Below are 26,433 nucleotides of genomic sequence, written 5' to 3'. Positions count from 1 at the left end.
GAGGGGATGGTGACTAGTGTGCAGACGAGGCCCAAGCTATTCAATGACTATGCATGAGGGAGTCCCTTTGGCACGAGGTGCATTCCATTGTCGTTGCAGCAGTGACTCCCTTGTATAGGGTTTTGTGCATGGTTGACATGGGAGAGCCACATTGGGGTTACTCACCCACTTCATGCGAGAAGGTCTAGCAGGGATTCGTGCAACCACCGTGCTTAATGAGGAGGACCCCCACATTCCTATGGAGTGGATTAGGTAAACCCATATGTTTTCAAATCTCGTTTTCACATCTCCTTCTCGTTCCTTAAAGGCTTAACCTTAAAGTGAATTTTTTTCATTCTAGGGATCCCACTGATCCTCCAACCACTCCACGATGCGATTTGATTGTGGCGCTTTGTGGAGAGGAGGTGGTGATGGATGCATAGACCTATCCATGGTCTTGCAGCCTTGTTGCATCGCGCCTACAAAAAAGTACCAAGGCTCTTCGCTCTCATGAGGAGCTACTTTCCGATCGGAATGCCTAGGATACTTCCCGTCCATGAGTAAAGAGACTTCCTCCAAGAGCTCATTCGTCTCTTAACCTTATGCATAACCTCGTGTGCTAGCTATGAATGCTCATGAGGCCTATACATAATATGCATGAGCTTTATGCATAAAGCTTGTGCATTAGTTGGGTGCTACCTAAGCATGCCGGTAGCTACCGACATGCCTAGGTAGCCTCTAATACATGTTGGGTGCTATCTAGGCATGCTAGTAGCATTCATCAGGAGCTCCCAATGCATGTTGGTAACTACCGGCATACACTAGGAGCTACCCAGGTATGCCAGTAGCTATCGACATGCACGAAGAGCTCCCAATGCATACCGATAACTATCGGCATGCTCTAGGAGCTACCTAGGCATGCCTGGTGCTATCTAGGCATTCTGATAGCTACTAGCATACACCGAGAGCTCCCAATGCATGCACTAGGAGCTCACAATGTATGCCAAGTGCTACCTAGGCATATCGGGTGCTTCCTAGGCATGCATGCTGTGTGAAGTGCTACCTAGGCATGTCGGTAGCTACTAACATGCAACAAGAGATCCCATTTAGCTTCCAATGCATGCTGTGTGAAGTGCTACCTAGGCATGTCGGTAGCTACTAACATGCAACAAGAGATCCCAATACATGATGACAGGTGCTACCTAGGCATGTTGATAACTACCAACATGCATCGAAAACTCCTAATGCATGCCAGTACCTACGGACATGCACTAGGCGCTACCTAGGCATGCCGATAGAGCTTGTCATATTACCTAAGTAATATTGCCAATAGAGCTACCTAAGTAATATGATTTTCACTTGTGTTAGTTTTATTGTGTTTTAGAATCGTATTACTATAAACAGTGTTACTACAAATGGAGCAAATGTGCAAGTGAGAAGTAATGGAAATGTAAGAGAAGAGTGTGGAGCAAGGGACAATAATAATCGAAATGCATGAGATGTGGACCCCTTGATGTGGCCCATAACTCCATAAATTTTCATTATGCTTTATTTTGTATATGACCTTTTTGGACTCATACACATAAAATTTTACCAAGTATTATAGTATAATTATGACATTTTCCAAGTATGAATTGCAAAATCATCTTTTTTTTTTTTGTATTCGTAAAGTTTTACATTATATATATCGATAGCGATGAGTATGACAATGAAGATGAGGATGATGATTAGTCATCCCTTTAGCTTTATTTTGTATATGGCTAAATGCCTTATCAATATTTTGTAATCGTTTGAACTCAGTGAATATATGTTTTTGTTCACTTCTTTTTACTCTCTTTATTTTAAAAAAAGTTGGGATAAACAACTTTTTTAAAAAGCTAGGGCAAACTAGGGAGTTCTGTGAGAACTCCTCATTCTTTCCGAGATTTTTTTGCAGGTTTATTTTTATAGGGTAGCCTAGAGTTACCAAGAGTATACCCTTTTGTTCATTATTGAATATACTAAAAACTCAACTAGTTCTCTCCATCTTCTATTTGCATTCTGCATCTACATGTTCTTGGGAAGGTATTGAGGGATTAAAAAAAGACTCCTAGAGCTTCCGCCATGTGACATACATTTCTGACCATAAATTTGCATAGGGAGTAATTTGGCCAATCTATTCTATCCTCTTTGGAAAGGATACCAAACAAATCATTTGCATAATTGTTTGCCATACCTAATTGTTGGCGAATTTAAGAAGGAAATTTGTGAAAAGTAAGCTTGAACTGAAATCACTTGGTAGTACTGATGAACAATCTTCAAAATGCTAAAAATTAGCAGCAGTAGGAATCGGACTATAGTTGTCACATACGAGATGAAGGTAATTTTGAAAAATAAGTTTAATTGAGGTACGAACCACTTTTAAAAACATTTGAAAAAATAAATATTTGTACACATTTAGAGATGCAAAGTCTAGAGAAGTAACTTGTCATAAACTAGAAAAAAGTTAAAACACTAGTACTTTACAAAGACTCAAGAGTCATGAACAATGAACATTGAACATGCCATAAATAAGAGTTGCGGTCACGGCCTATAATAGGAAATACAAAAAAGTGTGTTGACTAGTCACAACACTAAGTACAAAAATGTATAGAGTCTAGGGTCTAGACACTAGTGACTAGTCCTCCTCAAAGAAATCACTAGGGGAAGTAATGCCCTCACTATGGGTGCTCCCATCATCAGAGGCTAACCCAAAACTTTCCTTTTTAAGGACATTGCCCTTGTCATCATACTCAGGCTCTCTATTGCCTACAATAGGAGCATCCTCTTCTTCAACAAAATAGGTGCTAAAGTGCCCTCAAAGTCAAGCCGGAACCATGCCTCACATATGTAGCCACCGCGGTCGAAGTAGGGCACCGATTAGTGCATCAGCAGCCTCCTACTTGTGTGCCACCTCTAGCTGCATGACCTCTACGAGTACGAGAAACTTGACAGTCAATCTCCTTAAGCTCCATGTAGAGATCGCATATATGGCCTCCTCATCTGAATCTTGCTCCTTGTGGACACTTTTAAGAGTGTCCACTATCAGCTTGAACTCGTCTCGACATTCACCTGAAAGCAAAGTTCAAACATTTATAATTACTCCAGGACTCATCATTCATCACATGCTATAGTCTATGAATCATCATTAATGAGTCGAACTTTGAACTTTGGAGATATCTACCTGTTTGGAGATCTCCATGTCATGCATCTTCTCCACCATGTGCATGTTAGCATAGCAATATACAAGCCGCTCTAACTGCATGGTGCTGAGATGGTTTTGTATCTTTGTGTGTATGAGTGAGTAGGAACTCCAGTTCCTCTCACATGTCCCCGAAGAGCAATCCTATGAAAAACTAAGAGAGTTCGAAATTAGAATGTAAGTACTAGTTTAGTAGTCACAACTTACTACTCTAGAGTATCTATTATAAACTTTAAAGTTAAAAGTATTAAATATTCAATAGTCACTTGTGACAAGACTCTAAAAGCCACTTTTTGTATGTGAGCCATTTGATAACCAAATGCACTCCCTCACCATCCCTTGGAATCGTTTCCATAAATGCCTTTCTTGGTATACCCTAAGTGGCATCTGACTCAAAGGATTACCATTCCCCTTGGATCTTATGGAACACCACCAATGGGAACTTCTTCCATGTGTTCTGTTACTCTCCTTGGATTGTGCACCTTTATGAAGGATTGAATCTATGTTTAGCCTTGCTGAGCCTCATCATGCTCTGATACCAATGTCACATGTAGAAGCTCTCGGAGTCTTTTTTTAGCCCTGAACATCTTTTCAAGAACATATAGATGCAAAATGCAAATAGAAGATGGAGAGAAGAGAGAGAAATCATTGAGATTTTAGTATTTTCAATAATTTAGAAAAGGTGTTAAAACCCTAAGATCTCTCTAGATAATCAACATGCATAAATCAGACATAAACTCTACCACCCAACCATCCTCGAGCCCAAGGGTTGCGCACGTGAAATATAATGAAGTACCACATACCTTAACCTTGGTGTCCCATACCACCAAGAGGTATTACTCCAATACAATAGCACTCAGCTCTATAGTGAAATGGCAAGAATGTAGATACAATCGTCTACACAAGAGAACATCCCTTGAGTGTGCCCCATGTCCCTATTATATAGGAGGGCCCTCAAGTGACTCTTGACTCTCCATTTCCCATGTGTGACCCTTGGATGCCTGACCCTAACCTTAACCCTTAAGGTTAGTCCCAACCCATGCTCCACTAGAGCTTGTTCCCATGCTCCCATGCTCACAAGCCTAATGTGGGTTAGCCTCCTAGTATATGCACATATAATGTGCACATAAAATACTTCCCCTCTCTCAAAACATTGCACTTTTGCAATGAAAAGAAGGAAATCTGCGTTGAACATTCTCAACCGACTCCTAAGTCGAATCCTCTATTTTCCTATCTTTCCACAAAATTTTAACCTCAAAGATTAGTCGACTACGAAGTTTCCTTTCCCTGAATTCAAGTACCTTTTTAGGTTTGTGTAGAACATAAGATAAATCTTCGACTTCAATGAGTTCTTGAGGAGTACCTATGTTATCCTCACCTCCCAGCTTCTCTTCTTTCAATCTACTACTGACGTGAAAGACTGGATGAACTCTAACATGTGGAGGCAGTTTTAGTTCATACGCAACCCTGCCAATTCGATGTATAACTCAAAATGGACTACAATATCTAGGAGATAATTTCAAGCACTTTCCCGTTGTGATAAAGTCTGAGAGTCTTTAGGAACTTTTAAATAAACCAATGCTCTTGGTTCAAAAGACCGAGATGAGCATCCTCTATTAGCATAAAACCGTGCTCTATCCTCCTGATAGAATCCCGAGCTTCGATTAGCATTGCCTACATATCACGCAAGAAATCCCTCGATGCATCAAGCTCAATGTCCTTAAGATCAACATCAATAGGTGTCCTAGGTTGATACCCATACATAAGCATGAATGGACTAAAACCTATAGCCATATGTTTAGAACTGTTATAGGCAAATTCCATTAGTGGAAGATACTTTTTCTAATTTGATGGTTTTCCAGAGACATATGCATGAAGCATATTCTCTACAACCTGATTCACCTGCTTTATTTTCCCATCTGACTACGGATGATCAGAGGAACTCATACTTAAAGTTGTGTCCAATTTCTTGAAAACTTCCTGCCAAAAATTAGCCCGTGAACTTAGAGTCCCGATCGCTCACAATATCAGAAGGTAGACCATATAGTCTAAACAGTTGCTTGACAAATTGGTACGCTAATTCTAAAGCTTTAACTGTTGTCTTTGTGGGTAAAAACCTAGCCATCTTTTTCAATCTATCCACGACTACCCAAATGGCATCGTGACTCTTGCTGGTATGTGGAAGTCCCGTAATGAAATCCATGGAAATACTTTCCCACTTTTTAGACGGAATATCCAAAGGATGTAATAACCCAGAAGATTTAAGGCGTTCAGCCTTGTTTATATGACATCGATGACATCGGACCACATAACTCTGAATAAAATCTTTCATTTTTGGCCAATAAAATGTTCTAACTAAAGCCAAGGTACGCTGTATGCCAGGATGTCGTGCCGATGGTGCGTCATGGCACATCCAGCACGCAAACATTATCATTTCGAAATGAAAGACCATTCCGAAGAAAAAATTGGTTGGCTTTTCCTTTTACCAGGTTTTGATCTACTTCAGAGTTGGACCCTAATTTTGCCAAATTTTAATATTTTCCAAAGAAAATATTTGTGCTGCATTTTTTCCTGAGTGAATCGTACAAGTTAGAAGTAATCTCAGTGAAGCAAAGTTCATTAACTTCACATTAGGCTTGTGAGCATGGGAGCATGGGAACAAGCCTAATGTGGGTTAGCCTCCTAGTATATGCACATATAATGTGCACATAACAAAAAGGGTAGAATCTTGGCAAGCCCTAGGGTGCTTTATAAAAAGAGTCTTGACTACTAGAAGTCCTAGTCTATTGACCCAACCCATAGAAGACTCAATTCCTCAATGAATGCTTGACTAAACCTTTTACACGTACTTGGGATAACTATTTATGCTGGCCGATGCTATCGGCCAATAGAAAATACACAAATATTATGTCTACTGTCGATGTTTCCTGTAACTCTCTGATCATCCTACCAAGTTGTCCTTGAATTCAAAGGATGCCCTTCTGTCATCCTCCATTGTACCTTGTTCAAGCCCTAATCAACAACTCTATTTATCTACTGCCTCTGAGAGGATTAGCTCTGGGGTGAGCATGCCCATGTGTATGCACATGGTAATGTCCTTGTTGTAAAGGGCTTATGGGGTAATGTGAGTGGTTGATGAGCCTCACATTGGCTCAATTCCTCCTACTACTCCTCAAAGGGATTAGGGACAACATATCCATCATCAAGTTTCTTAACTTGCTGCTGATCAAAGAGGATGGGATTGACATGATTCTCAAGCTTTGCCATTTATTGCCTTGTCAGTTAAAACATCTATGCTTGCTTGGAATACTCTAGAAATTATATATCAGGCTCAAAATAATGTAAGGATTCCCAAAGGCAACTTAATAATGAAAATATACAAGAAACAGGGTCCATGAACGAACATTTAACAAAATCATAGGACATGAGAGAGAAACTTCTCAATATTGATGAAGACATTCTTGAAAAGGATATGATTAAAATGACCCTTAACTCATTGTGTGAATCTTAATTATATTTCAATACTTCCCTTTGATTGTCTTTGAGAAGCAATGTAGTCCCTCTTACCTATTAGGAGCTTGTTAGCTTAATGTCACAGGAGGAAAAGTCCATGAAGAATGTGATGACGGAGAGTTTTACCCAGTGATCAAGCTTTAGCAACCAAATAAATGCAAGAAATTTGAATGGAAAAAAAGGAAAGAAAAACTTAAAAGAGAGAAAAGAGAAGGGAAACACTCATAGGAAAGCTTTCATGGAAAGCTTGTTTGTATAGGAGATGAAGGAAAAGAGAAGACATAACTTGCTTAAGCGTGTGGAGGATAGGGTAGGAGAGGTAGAAGTGATATATTAGACATCATGTAAGAAACCTAAGATATTAAGTTTAGGACATTCAAATAATAAAATCGGTGTAGCAAAAAAAGAACCGGGAGTTCGTTTTCCCTGCCACGTTGGTAAGCAGTATTTTGCTTTTTTTTCTTCAGTATAGTAACATTTTTTTGATGCTAGAAACATTGTTGAGCAACAAAAAAAGATATGAAGGGGATAAAGGAAAAGAGAAGACATACCTTGCTTAAGCTTAAGAAGGATAGGATATGAGAGGTACAAATGATAGATTAGACATAAACCTGTAAAAAAACCCAAGGTATTAAGTTTAAGGCATACAAATGATAAAATCCATGTGGCAGCAAAATAAGCGGAAGTACTTTTTCCAGGGCATGTTGGTAAGCATTGTTTTGTTTTTTTATAGTATAGTAGCATTATTTCGCTCTGCTAGAAACGTTGTTGAGCAATGAAAGAACATTTTTTATCTATGTTGAGTAACATTTCTAACAGCAAAAAACTGCTGCTTTTTGCTGCTCAACAACGTTAAAAGCCACATCATTCCCCTTCCAAAAACATTATTGTGCCCCCGATGTGTTGTAGTGACATCCTTCTACTAAACTTGATGATGGGATTTTTACCTTTGACCTTAGATGACTATCTTCATCTCCTTGTTTCGTCATGGTCTCCCTAACTTATCATCATTTCCTTTCTGGAAACCTTTTCACTGAAAACCCTACCCTATCTTTGACTTTACTCTAAATCTAATGAAGATCTCTGCATTTGTTCTCTGTTCCTTCTTGCCCTATTCTTGAACACTTTCTTTGGTCTTCTTTTCTTGGGTATTGATTTTGGTAATCTCACTCCATCTCACCATCCCTTGGAACCGTTTTCTTGAATGCCTTTGTTGGTATACCCCAAGTGGCATCTTACTCAGAAGGTTTCCATTCCCCTTGGGTCTTATGGAACACCACCAACCAACCTTTTGGGAACTTCTTCGTATGTCTTTCTTGATATGCCCCAAGTGAAATCTAACTCAGAGGGTTTTCCATGCCCCTTGGGTCTTATGGAACACCACCAACCTCCTGGGAACTTCTTCCATGAGTTGTGGTACTCTCGTTGGACTGTGCACCTTCATGCAAGATTGAATTATTGTTTAGCCTTGCTAAGCCTCATCATGCTCTGATAACAATGTCACATGCAAAAGATCTCAGAGTCTTCTTTTAGCCCTAAACATCTTTTCAAGAACATGTACATGCAAAACGCAAATAGAAGATGGAGAGAAGAGAGAGAGAGATAGCTGAGTTTTTAGTATTTTCAACAATGTAGAAAAAGGGTACATTCTTGACAAGCCCTAGGGTTCTCTATAAAAAGAGTCTTGACTACTAGAAGTTCTAGTGTATTGACTTAGCCCAAAGAGGACTGAATGCCTTAATGAATGCTTGGCTAAACCTTTTATAGTAGGTACTTGGGACAATCATTTATGCTGGCCGACACTGTCGGCCAATAGAAAATACACAAATATTGTGTCTACTGTCGACGTTACCTGTAACTCTCTGATCATCCTACCAACCTATCCATGCATCCATAGGATGCCCTTCTCTCATCCTCCATAGTACCTTGTTCAAGCCCTAATTAATTACTATGTCTATCTACTGCCTCTCAAAGGATTAGCTCTGGGATGAGCATGTCCACGTGTATGCATATGATAATGTCCTTGTTGTACAGGGCTTATGGGGTCATGGAAAGCTTCTTTGTATAGAAGATGAAGGAAAAGAGAAGACATACCTTGCTTAAGCTTGAGGAGGATAGGGTAGGAGAGGTAGGAGTGATAGATTAGACATAAACCTGTAAAAAAACCCAAGATATTAAGTTTAGGACATTCAAATAATAAAATCGATGCGGCGAAAAAGAGGCAGGATAACTTTTTTTGTGTTTTATTTCTTTTCAGTGTATAGGAGTGTCTTTTTGCTGCTAGAAACGCTACTAAGCAATGAAAAAATGGATAAAGAGGATGAAGGAAAAGAGAAGATATACCTTGCTTAAGCTTAAGAAGGATAGGGTAGGAGAGGTAGAAGTGATCTAGATTAGACATAAACCTTAAAAAGACCCAAGGTATTAAGTTTAGGACATTCAAATGATAAAATTGGTGCAGCAGCAAAAGAAGTAGGAGTACCTTTTTTAGGCCAAGTTGGTGACCATTTTTTTGTTTTTTACAATATAGTAACATGTTTTTGCTTCTGTGCTGAGCAGCTAAAGAATCATTTTTCGCTACTGACCAACGTTTTTAGAAGCAAAAGAATGCTTCTTTTTACTGCTCAGCAACGTTAAAAGCCCCGCCACTTCCTTTTCAAAAACACTACTGTGCTCGCGATGTGTTTTAGTGATCTCCTTCTACTAAACTTGATGATGGGATTCTAACCTTTGACCCTGGATGAGTTTCTTCATCCCCTTGTTTCATCATGGTCTCCCCAGCTTGTCATCCTTTCCTTTCTGGCAGCCTTTTCACTGAAAACCCTGCCCTCTCTTTGAAATTACTCTAAATCTACTATAGATCTGTGCATCTGTTCTCCGTGCCTTCTTGCCCTGTCCCTAGATACTTTCTTTGGTCTTCTTTTCCTGAGTATTGATTTTGGTAATCTCACTCCACCTCAGAATCCGTTGGAACATTTTTCTTGAATGCCTTTCTTGGTATGCCCCAAGTGGCATCTGACTCCTCATAGGGATGCCTTTCCCCTTGGGTCTTATGGAACACCACCAACCAACCTCCTAGGAACTTCTTGGTATGCCTTTCTTGGTATGCACCAAGTGGCATCTGACTCAAAGGGTTACCATTCCCCTTGGGTCTTATGGCACACCACCAACCTCCTGGGAACTTCTTCCATGTCTTGTGTTACTCTCCTTGCACTGTGCACTTTCATGCAGGATTGAATCTGTGTTTAGTCTTGCTGAGCCTCATCATGCTCTGATACCAATGTCACATGCAGAAGCTCTTCGAGTCTTCTTTTTTCCCTGAACATCTTTTCAAGAACATGTAGATGCAAAATGCAAATAGAAGATGGAGAGAAGAGAGAGAAATCGTTGAGTTTTTAGTATTTTCAATAATTTAGAAAAAGGGTACAATCTTAGCAAGTCCTAGGGTGCTCTATAAAAAGAGTCTTGACTACTAGAAGTCCTAGTCTATTGACCCAACCCATAGAGGACTCAATTCCTCAATAAATGCTTGGTTAAACCTTTTACAGGAGTACCTTGTTCAAGCCCTAATCAATTACTCTGTTTATCTACTGCCTCTAAAAGAATTAGCTTTGGGATGAGCATGTCCATGTGTATGCACATGATAATTTCCTTGTTATAAAGGGCTTATGGGGTCATGTGAGTGGTGATGAGCCTCACCTTGGCTCAATTCCTCCTACTACTCCTCAAAGGGATTAGGGACAACATATCCATCATCGAGTTTCTTAACTTACTACTGACAAAAGAGGATGGGATTAACATGATGCTCAAGCTTTTCCATTGATTGCCTTGTTAGTGAAAAGATCTATTAGATCTCATTACAAATTGAAGCTCGTACATAGTGATGTCGGTGGCCCAATGAAGGCATATGTTTTGTTATATTCATTGATGATTATAGCAAGTATGGTGGTCTTACCTTAAAAGGAAAAATTAGTGGTATTTTTTTATTTTTAGTACTTTTTTACTATATTTAGCGCTGAAAAGTTCAAACTCTCCATTCAAACAGAGACGAAGAATATTTGTCTAATGCATTTAAAGATTTTTTAGCACAAAAAGATATTAAGCATTAATGTGCAACTCCTTATACACCATAGGAAAATGGTGTTACTGAGAGGCAAAAAGGACTCTCATGGAGATGGTTAGATGCATGCTTAAAGGTTAGTAGTTTCTACACAAGTTTTGGATGAAAGCAATTAGCTATATGCTGACAAACAAGTCTGAATAGATGTCCCACTAAAGATTTGAAGACTATCGCTGCCAGGAACTTGCCACACAAAAGAGAATCAAAGTACCAAAATTACACACAATAATCACGAATAAATATTTAACTCCAAACAAATAACAGATTCAGATATATTAAACATGGACATGGAAATAAACATGGAAGATAAACCAGACAACAGCACATCTCCAACATGGGCAATTGGATGAGCAGTGTCATTCCCTGTTTCCACAAAACCAGGCAAACGGTGCCTTTGTAGTGGCAGAGTGAGGAGTGTTATTGTAGGCAAATTGGAGAATATGTAAATATTTATCCCTTTGCCTGGGCTGTGATGAAACATAGGTTCTAAGAAGGTCTAGGATAGTGCTATTGGTCACTTCAGTCTGGCAATTAGATTCAGGATGAAAAGCACTAGAGAAATCTAATTTTGTGCCTAAATTATCAAACAATGTTCTCCAAAAATCGCTACAAAATTTAGAATCTCTATCTGACACAATGACTTTAGGCAAACCATGATGCACAAATATATGCTTTAAAAATAAATGAGCAGTTTGATGAGCAGTCAATTTCTTTTTACATACAATGAAATGAGCCTATTTGCTAAATCTATCAACTACTGTCCAAATCATGTCATTCTGATTAGCAGTAAGCAAAAAACGAGTTATAAAGTCCATTGAAATATGCTCCCATGGTTCATTGGGAATTGGGAGTGGCATAAGTAATCCTTGAGTTTTTCCCTTATAGCTTTTAATCTTCTGGCAAGTAATGCATTCAACTACAAACTTGGCTATATCTTTCTTCATAGATAGCCAATAAAAGTCTCGGGAAATGGTTTGTAAAGTAGGTGATACTCCTCTATACACTGCATATGGGGGTTGGTGCAACTCCTCTATAACAAACTGTCTAAAAGGTCTCATGATGCATAATCTCCTCTGAAAGAAGAGATATCCATCATGATAAGAGTAATCTGAGTGGGGACTCCACCCATTATCTCTCATTTGGGTCCAAGTGTCTGAAAAGTCTGAGTCTTGGTCATAAGAGTCTTTCATAGCATCAAAGGTTGAGCTATCTACAACCGTGATGTGATGAACACTAGGCCGTCGACTAAGGGCATCAATGACTACATTCTCTTTTCCAAGCTGATAGAGAATAGTAGGTTGGAAACTCTGAATAAAAGTAACCCATTTGATGTGTTTATCAGATATCAAAGGTTGGGTGAGTAGGTGCCTGATACTCTGCTGGTCTATTTTAATGATGAATTCTGATCCCATCAAATAGTGTTTTCAAATCTTTAGGCCATGGACTACAGCAGTTAATTCTTTGTCATAAGTGCAGTACTTGCACTCGGGGTGTCTAAGTTTCCTACTCTCAAATGCTATGGGGTGACCATCTTGCATTAATACTGCCCCTATGCCTGTACCACTAGCATCATTCACACAACAATAGAGAAAGGTCTAGCAAAGTCTGGTAATTGCAGAACGGGTGCTTTAGTGAGTGCTTCTTTTAAAGCATTAAAAGATTTTTCCTGTTTATCAGTCCACACATACTTGTTTGTTTTCTTTAAAAGAAAAGTGAGATAATGAGAAATGTAAGCAAAATTATTTACAAAACGTCTATATTAACTGCACAAACCAAGAAATGATCGGAGTTCATGAATATCTTTGGGTCTCGGCCAATGGGTCTCGGCCAACAAGTCACTATAGTCTCTATCTTTTTGGGATCCACACGAATACCATCAGCAGAAACAATGTGACCAAGGTATTCAATCTCTGTCTGAATGAAAGAAAGAGCTCTTCTCAGGATTGAGATACAACTCATTCTCTTTTAAGAGATTAAACACTATCTCGAGATGTTTCTCATGCTCAACAATACTATTGAACTGAATACAAGAATATCATCGAAGAAAACTACCTCAAAGTTCTGATATTTGAGGAAGATGCGGTTCATCATGCGGCTAAAAGTAGCAGAGCATTAGTGAGTCCAAAGGGCATCACTAAGAACTCATAATGACCCGTCTGCATCCTAAAAGCAGTCTTGTATATATATCTTCCTCTACCATCCTCACTTGGTGGTATCCGGATCTCAGGTCTATTTTACTGAATACCTTTTCTCCTCGCAATCTATCTAGAAGATTGTCTACTCGAGGAATAGGATATCTGTTTTTGATTTTGAAAAGAAGACTTAATCTTATAAACGAGATGGAGTGATTTCAAGATTAAGTGCCTTTACCATCTTTTCAGAAATGAAATCGTGTGTGCTCCCGTCATCATGCAAGACTGTAATAGATTCATTCTTAATCTTTCCTTTCATTTTCAACAACATATGTGGTGTGGACTTAGGTCAGGAAGATTTAGACTTGACTTGTAAAGATTTAGGCTTACCTCTTGGATATGAGAGATCTTCATCTTTGGAGTTGCTCGGGTAGCTAGTCGTCCTCCTCCTCATCGTCGATCATGTTGACACTAGCTTTTGGTGTATTCTTCTTCTTCTCCGGGCACTCAAATGCCACATGGGCTTCCTTGTTGCGTTTGAAACATCGGACTCGACACGCTTGGGCTCCTCTTTGTTTGTCTTCGGAATATTATCGGTCTTCTTACTTTCCAATTCGTTGCTTTCTTTATTCTTGAACTGACCAAAGTTGCGGTGCCATCCTTGAGTCATGTCAATAGATTTAGATGAAGAAACTTGCTTTTGAGATTTAAAAGGACAAAACTACTGGGTAACACGATTCTCCTTCCGAACATTATTCTTCCTCACAATTAATGGCTAAAGAGATTGTTGAACTGAGAGAATGCGGATGGAACATGTTCACTTTGGCCCTAATGTGAGGTTTCAATCCCGCTATAAACTTCCTCTTTTGGTCCTTCTCATGCACTTTCTCAATGGCTTTAAGTTGTAGGAGAACCTGCCAAAAGTTGTCTACATACGTTTGAACGGTCTCTTTCGCCAACTGACGTAAGCCATCCCACTGCTGCCTCTTGGCCTTGTATTGTGGTGGCAAAAAGTTTTTCTTAATTGCCTTTTGAAATTCTTTCCAAGTACGAGGCTTATGATGGCCTATCTTGGTAGCATTCCACCACAATGCAGCTCCCTCTATAAGATGATTAGCAGCACATCTGACTTTATCTTTTTCAAAGAAGTCTTCCCCAGAAAAGTAGTCATCTAACTAACTAAGCAAAGAGAGAACTAACTTGGCATCCTTCTTCCCATCATAATTCTGGAAGGAAAAGGCCTTCCAACTAATCTTCTTCTCCTTTCTAGAATCCTGGGCTCTAAGGGTAGCCTCCACCGTACGCTGGATTTCATCAACTAAATCAGACTCCTCCCCTCTACTCCTCTTTCTCAACTTCCTCTCCAACTTCTCCCTCTTTTTCCTCTCCTCTAAAATCTGAGCTTGAAGAGCTAGCAGCTGATCCTCCACAGTTGGGGGTTGCGAATTCATTGTAACAGGGGTAATGAAGTTGAGAGATAGAGAAATTGATTAATTTATGATAGAAATAATTCAGCAAAGATGATAAATGATGATAATACTTATCGTTGAACCCGAAATTTGCAAAGAGTCGAGTCGACTCGAGATTCAAGTGCACCGATGATACTCGTATTCTCCCGGATAATACCGTCGAGAGATATCAGAAACCACACACACTTGCTCGGCCCACAGAGATGCGTTTCTTTGATGCTAGAGCTCTTCAATTTTTGGGAAGAGGAGCTTGGGTTTTGCTTGATGCTGATCAGATCTGTACGGTTGGATCGGTGTGAGATGCACTGCTACTACAGAAAACTGCGTTTCTTCCTCTAGGCATCGTTTTTGCAGGGATTCAAAGTGGTTTTTGCATGCATTCAATGCCTTGCCCAAACCATACAAGCTTGAGACCTTTGATTTTCTTCTTTCCACCATATACAAAGCCTTTGACCTTTATGTAATGCTTTTGCCCAATTTTTCCATGAGATGCCTTCTCTTTGAGTGTGGTTGGCTCTGATACCACTGTTAGGAACTTGCCACACAAAAGAGAATCAAAGTACCAAAATTGCACACAACAATCACGAATAAATATTCAACTTCAAACAAATAACAGATTCAGACATATTAAACATGGACATGGAAATGAACATGGAAGATAAGCCATAGACTTGAAAACTGTGCGCAAAATAAACATCACCATCAATCAACAAGGATTGGGTTAAATCTCCCCCTCATGCGTGCTGGCTCCTTGCACGACATGAACTGTATTTAATCATGTATTCCTCAAAATAGCCCTTGAGCCAAATCGTGAAGCTTTTGCCAAAAATAGGGCTCTTTGTACAAAAATAATCAATCCTTTTAGAGGATTCTCACACACATCTAGTGTGTACCAAAAACAATAGTAAACCTCTAGTTCACACGCACTACACCGTGCACATCGGGGTGCATAAATATACGAGTATAAATAAATGGCACATGGCCAACCAACAATAATGAAATATAACTCATAAATGTCGAGGCGATGTAAACGCCCATGCACATGACAAAATCCGCGCGACACCTCGTTCGGTGACCCTCGCGTATGCAACACCTCGTTCAGTGACCCTTGCACACTCATGCCTGTGTGCGACACCTCATTCGGTGACCCTCCCACAAGTACAATTCCTCATTTGGCATCCTCGTACTCATCACCTATACTTAACAAGTCAACATGTTAGGTGAGGCAATCAAACACCAATATCAACAACACTAGCATGGGTACACATGGCATCACCCAATCACAGCATACATAGCATAGACCCGCAAAGCATATGCCAATCACACTTACAATGTAGTATTCAATATGACATCACTCACGATACTAATTGCAAGCATGGCACAATGGTCGGATGGGCATCCCCAACAAACCATAGAGAGCCAATAATGTAACAATTAAGGCTTGGCTCAATAAGAAACCGAAGGTTGAATACATGCATGTTTTTGGTTGTTTGATATATGCACTTGTGCCAGCACAAAGCAAAATTAAGCTGATGATAAGGTAATAAAATGCATTTTTAATGGTTATAGTGTTGAAGAAAAGGTTATCATCTCTACAATCTTCAAGTAGGGATGTCGTCTTTGTAGAGGGTTCTATCTATCCAAAGATGGAATTCAATAAGCATGCCTATGCCAGTTCTTTGGACATGTTTGATAGGTCATTACTTATGCCTAGTGATCCTTGTTTGTTACAAGGAAGGATTGCCCAAGGGTTTGATGCAACAACTTTAGATTAGCTAGATGATACACTAGCTGCCTAGGTGGTTTAGAAGAACCTTGTAGGATAGCAAATTGTTTGCTCCTTTTTGTAGCGTAGAACTAGATCCGGTGCTTGCACCAATTCTTTAGCTGAGTTTGTATTTTTTAGTTCCCTACATGATGTAGATAAACTTGAGTATTTTGAAGAGATTCAAGAAGATCCAAATTGGGTGAAATCCATGCAAGATGAAATTCATGCCATTTTTCCAAATTGGTTAAGAACATAACACATGCAAGCTTAATAAATCTTTATGTGGTTTGAAACAAGATCCTAGAGCTTGGTACCAAAAGATCCATGCCTATTTAACTAGATCAAGATTTCCAAACAGTCCTACGAAAAGCACTTTATTTGTGAAAAAGGATAAATATGATTTTTTTTTTGTTGTCATTCATGTAGATAACATATTAGTGACATGTGCTAATGAGCATTTCATTATAACTTTCAAGATTGACCTTGCCCTAAATTTTGAGTCATCATATCTTAGTCTTTTGTACTACTACTTGGTATGATTTTTATACAACAGCAAGATAATGGTATAGTCATTAAGCAGTCAAAGTACATTAAGGCACTACTGAAGAGGTTCAATATGGAAAGCTGTAAAGCAATCTCTACACTAACGGAACCTAGTATAAAGCTTAGTCTGCAAAACAGATGCCGGTAAACCATTTGACATAACCACTTATGATCAAGTTGTTGGTGATGCCTAATCTATTTATGTAACTCATGGCTAAACATCCAGTATGGTGTGTCATAACTTTCAAATTTCATGCATTACCCAGGCATAAAACACTGGCAACAATCAGTGAAACATATCTTCTGATACTTACAAAAGGTAATGAAGATCTTGGATTGTTCTATGCCAAGGGGGTTGATTTAGAACTATAGGCCTTCAATGATTCTTTCGATTGGGTAGGTGATTATTATGTACCACGACAATCCACCTCTAGAAATTGTTTCTTTCTTGGCAATTCATACATATCTTGGCTAAGCAAGAAGCAACCAATTGTGGCAACCTTGTCCTGTGAAGCTAAATACAGAGAAGCATTCATTGTGACCGTTGAATATGTATGGTTGAGAAGATTGATAGAGGATCTTTGTACGTACCCCTTTAGACATTCCTACTCCTATCCTCACTAATAGCCAGAGTGCAAAGGAAATTGCAAGGAATATTTTCATAGTGTATTATCACTATATCAAAGAGAGGCTCCATGCAGGATCAATCTGATGTATTGAAGTACACATGTTACATATCCGTAACGCCGCTACGGGCGTTACCATGAGAGGGGACGGCCTCTGGCTCACCACCCAGCCATAGAGGAAGAATGAGGATTGCCCCTCATCCCCCAGGCTATATAGTGTGTGACCTGCCGTCCACACTAGCCTGGCCGCCCATGACTCCGCATGGGCGTCCTCTCCCACTGAACCCCGGACATGGCCATCCGGTCTGCCGTCGGTCATAGGCATTACAGCTTACGTGACAACACATGATAATGTCAGAGGTCTTTTTATCATGTGAAAAGTTTTAGGCCTTCTGTAAAGCTTTGGGCCTCTTCCCTTTTGTAAACCTCACATTTGTACTCTCGGGGGGTTTGTTAGATATATGGTAGTAGTACATTGTAAGGTCATACACTACCTCATGATAATTGTACAATTTGAGTTTTGTATTAGTTTTGTGCTATGAAAGATCCTACTTCTTGTGAGTGTTCTCGTGTATACACCACACATTGCATCTTCTCTTATAATGGTTACAATGGTATCACAACTCTAGCCTGGTATAAAAAAATGCTAGAAATTTAACCTAGCTAGGGAGGATTGAAGCAAGTGACCGCCTTCATATAATAAGAGATTAATATAATAAAAATTTGAAAAACTCGAGTGTAAACAATAAAGTACTATAATCAAAGCAACACTAATGACTCAAAGATATCCAAATACTCTTTTGACATTAGCTTGAGGCTCTCAAATAGATGATTGGATACATCAAAGACGGCCAAGTACATCCCTCAATCATTTCCCTAAATCTCTCCACAGTCCTTGATTATCTCTTGTGCCATGTGACAACCCATGTGGGCTATGACACCTCACCTTGATAGCTCATTGATTACATAATTGGGAAACCATCATTTTGACCTTTTACTTCATCAAACAACTTAACATTTGTGTAATTTACTCGTTGATTTATGACCCTTTAGACCACCATTCAAATATGTGCACACGTGCACACATGAGAGTAATTATCCCCATTCATCTATGCAAAATCACTTTCTCATTAACACTCGCTCTTGATCTTGTGTTTGCTACCAACAACTAGTGATGAAGTAAGCACTAAGAATTAGGACTCCAATGTGTCAGTGCTTTCGTTGATGGTGGAGCCCATGTTGATGATGCTACTCTTGCTAAAGGGAAACCCAAAAACAAGTGTTAAGTTCTACACTCATCATGTGAACAAGCTCTTATGAAAGAGCTGGTGTAAAGGGCTTTTTGAATACTTTGGGCTTTTTATAATAATAATAAGAAAATCTAGGAGAGACAGAAGGTACACGGCCTGCTGACTGCCTCCCTCAATCTGCTCCGATGATGGATATCCCAGTTCTGTTGTCGCAGGTCGTTTATGCTTTTGCCCACAGAGAGAGAGAGAGAGAGAGATGAAGGCCGCCACCTCAACCAGAGTAGCTGCGGTGCTGCACCTCCAAGGATTTGTGAGCTCAAGCTCCTACTGCAGGCTGTGGACGAATGGTGTTACTCATTGCAGGGCGCTGTTGACAAGCTCCTGAACCATAAATTTCATCTAGGAATTAAATTATCTCTACCAGTGCTTTTCTGTACTCTTTTAAGGATAGTCGCCTCTCTAGTCCATCATTACTCTCTGTAGACGTTCCCTTCCACTTAGCAATTTGCTGATGAGGCTGCCTTAATCTGAGATGCTCTTACTGAATGAAGTTGTGGTCCACACAGTGCAGCTCGGGGAGCTACAATATTAAGTAGTGGAACACTCTCCTCCTCCTCCTCCTCTCTAATTATATGTTCCCAACACAGACTCAAAGAGGAAGCTGAGCTCTTTGTCTAACACATAGCTTGGAGATTCCCATAAATCCACTTTGAGTAATAAGGAGAGTCCTGAACATACCCTAAATGTAAAGTGACATAATAGAAAAATAGAGATAGACCATGATCACTTTGCTAAACTCCCTCCAGTAATTGGACTTAGCTAGGCTCTGATACCAATGTAGAATTTGACTTAACTAGGGAGGATGGAAGCAAAGAGTGATCAAGCCCTTCATGATGATGAAGAGATTAGAATAACTAAACTCATTAATTTGTGATAGATACGAAAGACCAAATTGCAAAAGAATAAAGGAAAAACTAAGAATGACAAACTCACGGCCAAGGAAAATTCTAGTTGTGTTGTAGAAATAGCGCAATTTGTTGCCATTGAAGAAGTGTGTAGTGATACAACAACGAATATTGCACCTTGGATAATTGACAGTGGGGCTTAGTATACACAGGACACTAGTCTTAACACTAGTTTGATAGCTCAACAGAACATAAATATGTCTTCTCAAGGGTTTGCTAAAAGAAATCATATCTTGTGAATGTGAGCGGTATTTTAGCATTTCTCTTCTAACGCATGTCTTCATGAATGTGGCAACCTTAGAAAATTATTACGATGAAAAAAATAACCTTATATATAATTGATAAATTACTATATAAATAGATGTATATCCAGTATTATAATCCAAATAGGATGCGAATTTATAAACTAGGTTACCAAATGTAAGAAAAAAATGATCTAGACTCAATATAAATTTATCCTAAATCTTACATAGAATTTAAGAGATAGATAAAATTTTCATGATTCAAAAAACGATTGTATTAATAATTTATTCAATTAATTTTCTTTCTTAGGATCTCTTTTTAGTTGTTCAGTCTTTGAAACCATAAATAAGATAATAGTGTGAGCTTATATGGTGATTTACTTTAGTTATACTAATAAATGAATGTTTTCGCTAAAGTAATTGGTCAAGAATCCATAGTTACACATCTTAATTTAGTTAGAAAACAAGATGATGGTCTTAACTTTCAAAACGGCATTGATAGCAAAATAGCATATATGAACCCTTTCTTATATTTGGATTATCTAGTGAGAAACTTATGAATGGTGTTTATTATTATATAAAATGGCTAGATATTCCACTTAGAGCCTTATGAGATGCCTAGAATTCTGTGAAGTAGACTCTTATTCTCTCGTAATGTATCTGGTTCAAAATTTATAAACACAAAGTGCCTAAAAGGATATGCGTATATGTGATTGGCTCTCACAAAATGTGATTGCTAGTGCATTTTGTGATTGGCTCTCACAAAATGCACTAGCAAAGCATAACATTGTATAGAACATATGTCCAAGATTTGGTCCTATTCTATAATTGTTTGATTAGTTATAAAATTCCTCAGAGTTTTTTTTTGCAACAACTAAATACCTTAGAATTTTTATTAAGACCTAAATTTTGTAGTTCTAATTGATTTTTGAGTCTAAGATGGATTGTATTACACTATAGATATGTTTGTGAACCATTAATGCACATCTAAAAGCTTTGAAAAGAAATGAGAAATTGGCTAATTTAACCCTTTGATCACAATATAGCCCAAACATACCTATGAATTCTTATGGAATTGAAAAGCCTAGAGGTAACCAACATGATTCCAAAAAAATCCCAATTCTCCTTTACTATGTACCTGATGATATGAAACAAAGAAACCTATGATTTTCACTATCCATGTATTCCAAACAATTCCATAAAGTTGGTCAGTAATAATGAGGATAGAAATCTATCCATGGACACATTTATATCCTATTACCAAACTAGTGTTAACAATTGGTATTGGTTTTCTCACTACACATGTCTCACTAACACTTCTTCAATAGTGCTATTTGTTGCCATTGAACAAGTGTGTAGTGAGACAACTTATATTGTACCTTGGATGTTTGAAAATGGGGCTGCTAGATGCATGAGTACTCTTAACAATTGGTATTCATTCGTAAAGCTTGTGGGAGATAACATCATAGTTGCAGTGGGCAATAATGCAAAGTGATGAATTTAAAGGTATTGTGTGTTGAAAATTTCTAACTAGTTAGAGATAGGTTAGCATGCATATAGAGAACTTGAGTGAGAGTATCTTACACTATGGATTTAGTGCTAAGTATAGGTGTGAGTCTTAATATATATGTAGTAGTGGGTTGAAATAGGAGAAGTGTCAAGCATTGAGTGAGTGTGTGTCATGTTCCGTAAGTTGTGGAAGCTTTCTATATCTTGTGGTGTTGCAGTCAATCTTAGTGGCAATAATTGATAAAAGAGGGTATTAAGTTCTTAAACCTTAGAGGTGGAACTAAAAGGCTAAGTTAGATATGAATCATGGATGTAAGAAAGAGGAGGGTATTAAGTTCTCAAACCTTAGAGGTGGAACTAAAAGGCAAAGTTAGATAAGAATCTTGTGCTGTTGTAGATCTTAGTGGGAATAGAGAATAGAAGAGGGTATTAAGTTAATGAACCTTAGAGGTGGAACTAAAAATCCAAGTTAGATAAGAATCATGGATGTAAGAAAGATTGTCAATAGTAGAAGTAAGGCATGCCATACTAGGCAACACATTGCCGGGCTTTCTGATAGCAATTGTGCGCACACTCTATGAAGGAGGGGTGGGGCTATAGTCTCTAACTTTGTCACGCATTGAGAATTTGGGGTTTGGGATTGAAAAAAGGAAAAGCTAGTAACTCTAGCAAAGCACTGAGTTTGAGAGCAGCAGTGGCAATGTATTGACTTCCCTACACATCTCAACACATCCATCAACACATCATGCATGACTCCTTGGCAACACCCTATATGTGGGAAGTCCTTTAATCTTCTCCTTTTGAAGTGTAGTTGACTTTGTATATATTTATGTATGTAACTAGGTGACCAATAAATATATACAAGTAGGTGACCTACACATTGCTGTAGCCAGACCAAGCATGAAAATCTTTACATTCATTTAACTAATAATCCTCCTTTCTTCCTGGCCACTTTTCTCCCTCTCGTTTGGCCGTGTGGAGAGGGAGTACATTATGTATAATAAAGAGTACGTATGTAGGCCATGTGTTTTGAAAAATGTAAAATTATTAGGGTCTATGAAGTGGACCATGGATACCTTATGATGTGGAAGATGTAGTAGTGGTTATGTCATGTGAATAAATGTATTAGGATTCCTTAATAGAGGGCAAAGGTCTCTGTTGAAAAGGTGAAGGGATTTGGAACCTTTGTAAATGTGAATGTTCATGGGGATCTTGTGGTCTAAACACTGCAATGAATTTCACCCTGATTCAAGCCTAGAAGATCCTTTTATGCCCAAAGTTGTGAATACTTATATGCTTGTAGAGCTGAAAGTGATTTAGCAAGTCTTAAGGATTTTGCATAAAGTGATCCATGAATAGTGAATACAACAGTGATGACAAGTGGATCACACATGTTTACGTAGAGACACAATTTACAATGGAGACATGGATGGCACTTATAGGAAGTCAAGACTATGCTAACAATAACTCAATTAACTTCACTCGATGCCCAATAGGCTACATAATCATACAATTGTACATACCATGGTACAACCTTGTGCTTCATCAATCCTCAATGCTGTCATTGCTCATGGCCACTTTTCAACGTGCACTTTCAATGCATAAGCAAGCCCCCCTAAATTCTTTTTATCTTTTGTCTCATGAACTTGATGGTGTATTTGGTTATGCAAATCATCACAAAAAACACCTCTTCTTAATCTCTAATAATCTCATACACAAACAAAAGAAAGTATGCATAAATAATTACATCATTAATAAGAAATGTGCAATACATACTAATACATAACATAACATAATCTTCTAGTACATATCATAATCATACATATGCATGAGTACATAACCATCAAATAAAATCTCCCAATGTATATTATCCACCAACTTTAACTATAAATAGAAAATAATTACTTGAATTATAATAAATACAAGAACAAAAAATACATTGATGAAGTCATACACCTCCTCAATCATCTCCTACATTCTCTCCCCTGAATCTAGTCCCAAAATTCAAATCACCCTACTTTCTCAATGCTCCTTGCTGCTAGGATGACTTGTGGATTCAGTAGGAGAATCCATGGACTAGTAAAGATGTAAATGCTCAATGTTACATAGACTTTTGACCTTAGACATATGACTCTTACATACCTAAATCACTAAGGATATTTGGTGAACATTACCAATCTCTCCTCAACAAATATCCCATTACCTTGTGGTCAGTTACGTAGATACCACACACTATGAGTGTGAAAGTAGTTTGTTGCCTCTCACAAAGACAAAAACAAGTGAGGGCCCATGCTATGGGGTAGTCAACAATGAGGGTTATCGTCCTTGGCCTCTTTAGAAAGCCTAATCTTTAATAGCATAATTATCCTCACTCATGAGAGGCCTCTTTCTCCAGGTCTTCATTAGCTTTTTCTTCTTTTCCTACAAGGAGAGCTAAATTTTGTTCTTCAGGAAGTATTTCTCTTTGATGTGGTTGTTCTTTCCATAGAACCCATAATTCTTGTTTTTTTGTCAATATAGCCTTTCTTGGAGTTGTTGCTAGAGGAGCCTTTATTGTTGGTGAAGGACTTCTTCTTTGTGTAGAATGCCTCATCATCATGATTGTTGATTAAGCTTTGGTTCTCTTGCAACCTCTTGTATTCTCTTCAAGTAGTGTTTCTCCATGCCATCTAGCTTAGGTTCTGGAAAGTTATTCAAAGCAGACACAAGATGTGAATAATCCTCACTGGGAATGGTTTTGAGAAGTACCGCAATGTCATCTTCTTCTTCCACCACTGGTGCACCTACAGCTGCAAGTTGAGGAGTAAGGCTCTTCATGTAGTTTATGTGATCTAGGAGTCTATCTAATGACTTCATTTTAAGTTCATAGAAATGAAACTTGAAGCTTATATTTGAGTGCTTCCCTTTTTCTCAAGATTGTATCAAGTGTATCCCAAGCCTCATGTCCATTTTTTAGCCTCGGTGATAAGATGTAACCACAAAGCTATTATGGGGAAAATGCTTTTCATTTTTAGTGAGCCATAATGTTTCACTATCTCCCCTTGGTTATTGATTTCTTTTTTTTCTTATTTATAATGTCACAAAGCCCCTTTTTCATCAATAAAATGTTCACTTTGTCTACCATGTGTTTTCAACCCTTTCCCATTAAAGTTATCAATGTGTCTCCTCGAATCCATAATATAGCAAGGTCTTACCTGTTGGATTATCATGCATAAGGGAAATATCCATGCCTTATACAAAAAGGATGCAAAGGTGCAATGGTTCAATCGCGGTATGTGTAATCAGTGTAAGCAATCTGATGATCGGAGTAGAAATCCGTGATCATTGTAGGAATCAAATGATTGGACAGTTATATTACAAACGATTGGAAGGTTGATTCATGTTGATTACCAAGAAGAATTGGATGATGGCTTAGATGAATCGTTGATTCAAAATAGAATCAGACAAATGTAGTGAAAGATAGGCAATTGTCGATTGCCTAGTCATTAGGGGAAGGTTGAGGTCTATGGGGGCCCTTTAAGCTGCCATGAGATTAAAGAGATAATTAGTGTGAAGGCCAATAGAAAAAATACATGTGTACAAAAATGTTGGGTTGCTTAAGAGCCTAAATCTTGTGGGGTAGAATCTTACCTTTTTCAGATCTGCAGTTTTAAAAAGTTACCCCCCCTCACTTCCCTTTTCCCTCCACATCTCTCCAAAAGTAGGGGCGTGTTTCTCTCTCCTCCCTTTTAGACTAACCCACTTTTCCCATCTACCACTCTCTACACCCTCACTTGCAGCCCTATCTTCATCTCCAACTTGAGGAAAGCTCTTTGCTACCAGCTACTCAGAGGAAGCTCTGTTATCAGCCTCTCTCTCTCTCTCTAGAGGAAGCTCTATTTACCTTCCAGTTCCAGTTTCATTTTCTACGTGCCAGTAGTATCAACTTTATTTTTCATTTTGTGGTTTTTTATCCAGACATTGTATCAGATCCACCATGATGTAACTTTTTGGTCTCATAGATCATTATGGCCTTTTGAAGACGTTAATATAACATTTCATTTCATTTCATTTCATTCTCTCTCTCTCTCTCTCTCTCTCTCTCTCTCTCTCTCTCTCTCTCTCACTGCAAGCAGGCACCTAATGCAATCTCTCATTAGCTTTCTTTTGAAGCTTTAGCTTTCTTTGTGTGTGTGCATGTGTGTGTGTGTGTGTGTATTGTGTGTGTGTGTGTATGGATTTGCAGCGATCTTCTTTGAAGCTTTAGCTAGCTCTCTCTCTCTCTCTCTCTCTCTCTCTCTCTCTCTCTCTCTCTTTCTCTCTCTCTCTCTCTCTCTCTCTCTCTCTGAGCAGGTATTTGCTTTTTTGCCATATTCTTAACATTAACTTTCTTGTCATTTGGGCAATCTATGGCTCTTCAGTGTGTACGCAGGCCATCCTCCACTATCGAGTCCATGGCTATTTCCAAAGTACAGGATGATGAAGGTTATTGGATTCCTACCGTTTTTAAGCGGTTCATGTGGATAACAATGCAACCCAGTTTGAGGGGTGCACACAAGGTTCCCCGAAGGTATATAGCTTCCAAAAGCCATCACTGGAAAGGAAGGATCTTAGAATTCAAAGTTTGCAACAAGGATGAAAAGCGGCTTACAAAGGTGCAACATGTTTACACCTCAAGCCAAATACATCTTGAAGATGAGAACTCACCACAGTTCCCAACTAACTATAAGTTTCAGAACTTGTTTATAGTTTCTTTGCTTTAGAGAAATGCTTGCATGAAGACTATGGGAATATGAAGAACTCCAATGTATTCTATTGTATACAGATGTTTTTCCTTCAACATGTGTGGAATGGCAGCCTCTAGAATGTTTTACAGGGACCTTCGAAGCATGTCATGTTGATCTAGGTAGGCTTATGTATGCTGGGGAAACAAGTTCCGAACTTGCAAATAGAGGAGTATTTTTCTTTGCTGCAACATATGCCACAAAGGGAAAGTTTTGGAGCACTTGAGCCAATTTCTCCTCCTATAGCCCGGAATGGCCCATTCCAGACCCCACCACAATGGAGAGCTTTCAGCGCACGATTCTCCATGACATTTAGTCAAGCCTAAAGCCTGCA

General features: G+C 38.7%; 1 long non-coding RNA gene across 1 annotated transcript in view; it reads left to right on the top strand.

Annotated features, from left to right (window-relative positions):
- LOC147630759 (uncharacterized) overlaps window positions 1-25,851 on the top strand; it is a 47,598-nt gene extending 21,747 nt beyond the window's left edge. Inside the window, exon 4 of the long non-coding RNA XR_015267618.1 lies at window positions 25,737-25,851. This is a non-coding gene — a long non-coding RNA (uncharacterized LOC147630759). The remainder of the gene's footprint in view (window positions 1-25,736) is intronic.
- The last annotated feature ends 582 nt before the right edge of the window (window positions 25,852-26,433 follow it).

The sequence above is a fragment of the Cibotium barometz genome, chromosome 16 (assembly GCF_041138505.1).
Source record: "Cibotium barometz isolate CiBa-2024 chromosome 16, ASM4113850v1, whole genome shotgun sequence".
NCBI lineage: Eukaryota > Viridiplantae > Streptophyta > Polypodiopsida > Cyatheales > Cibotiaceae > Cibotium > Cibotium barometz.
This window is presented reverse-complemented; position numbering and strand designations above follow the sequence as displayed.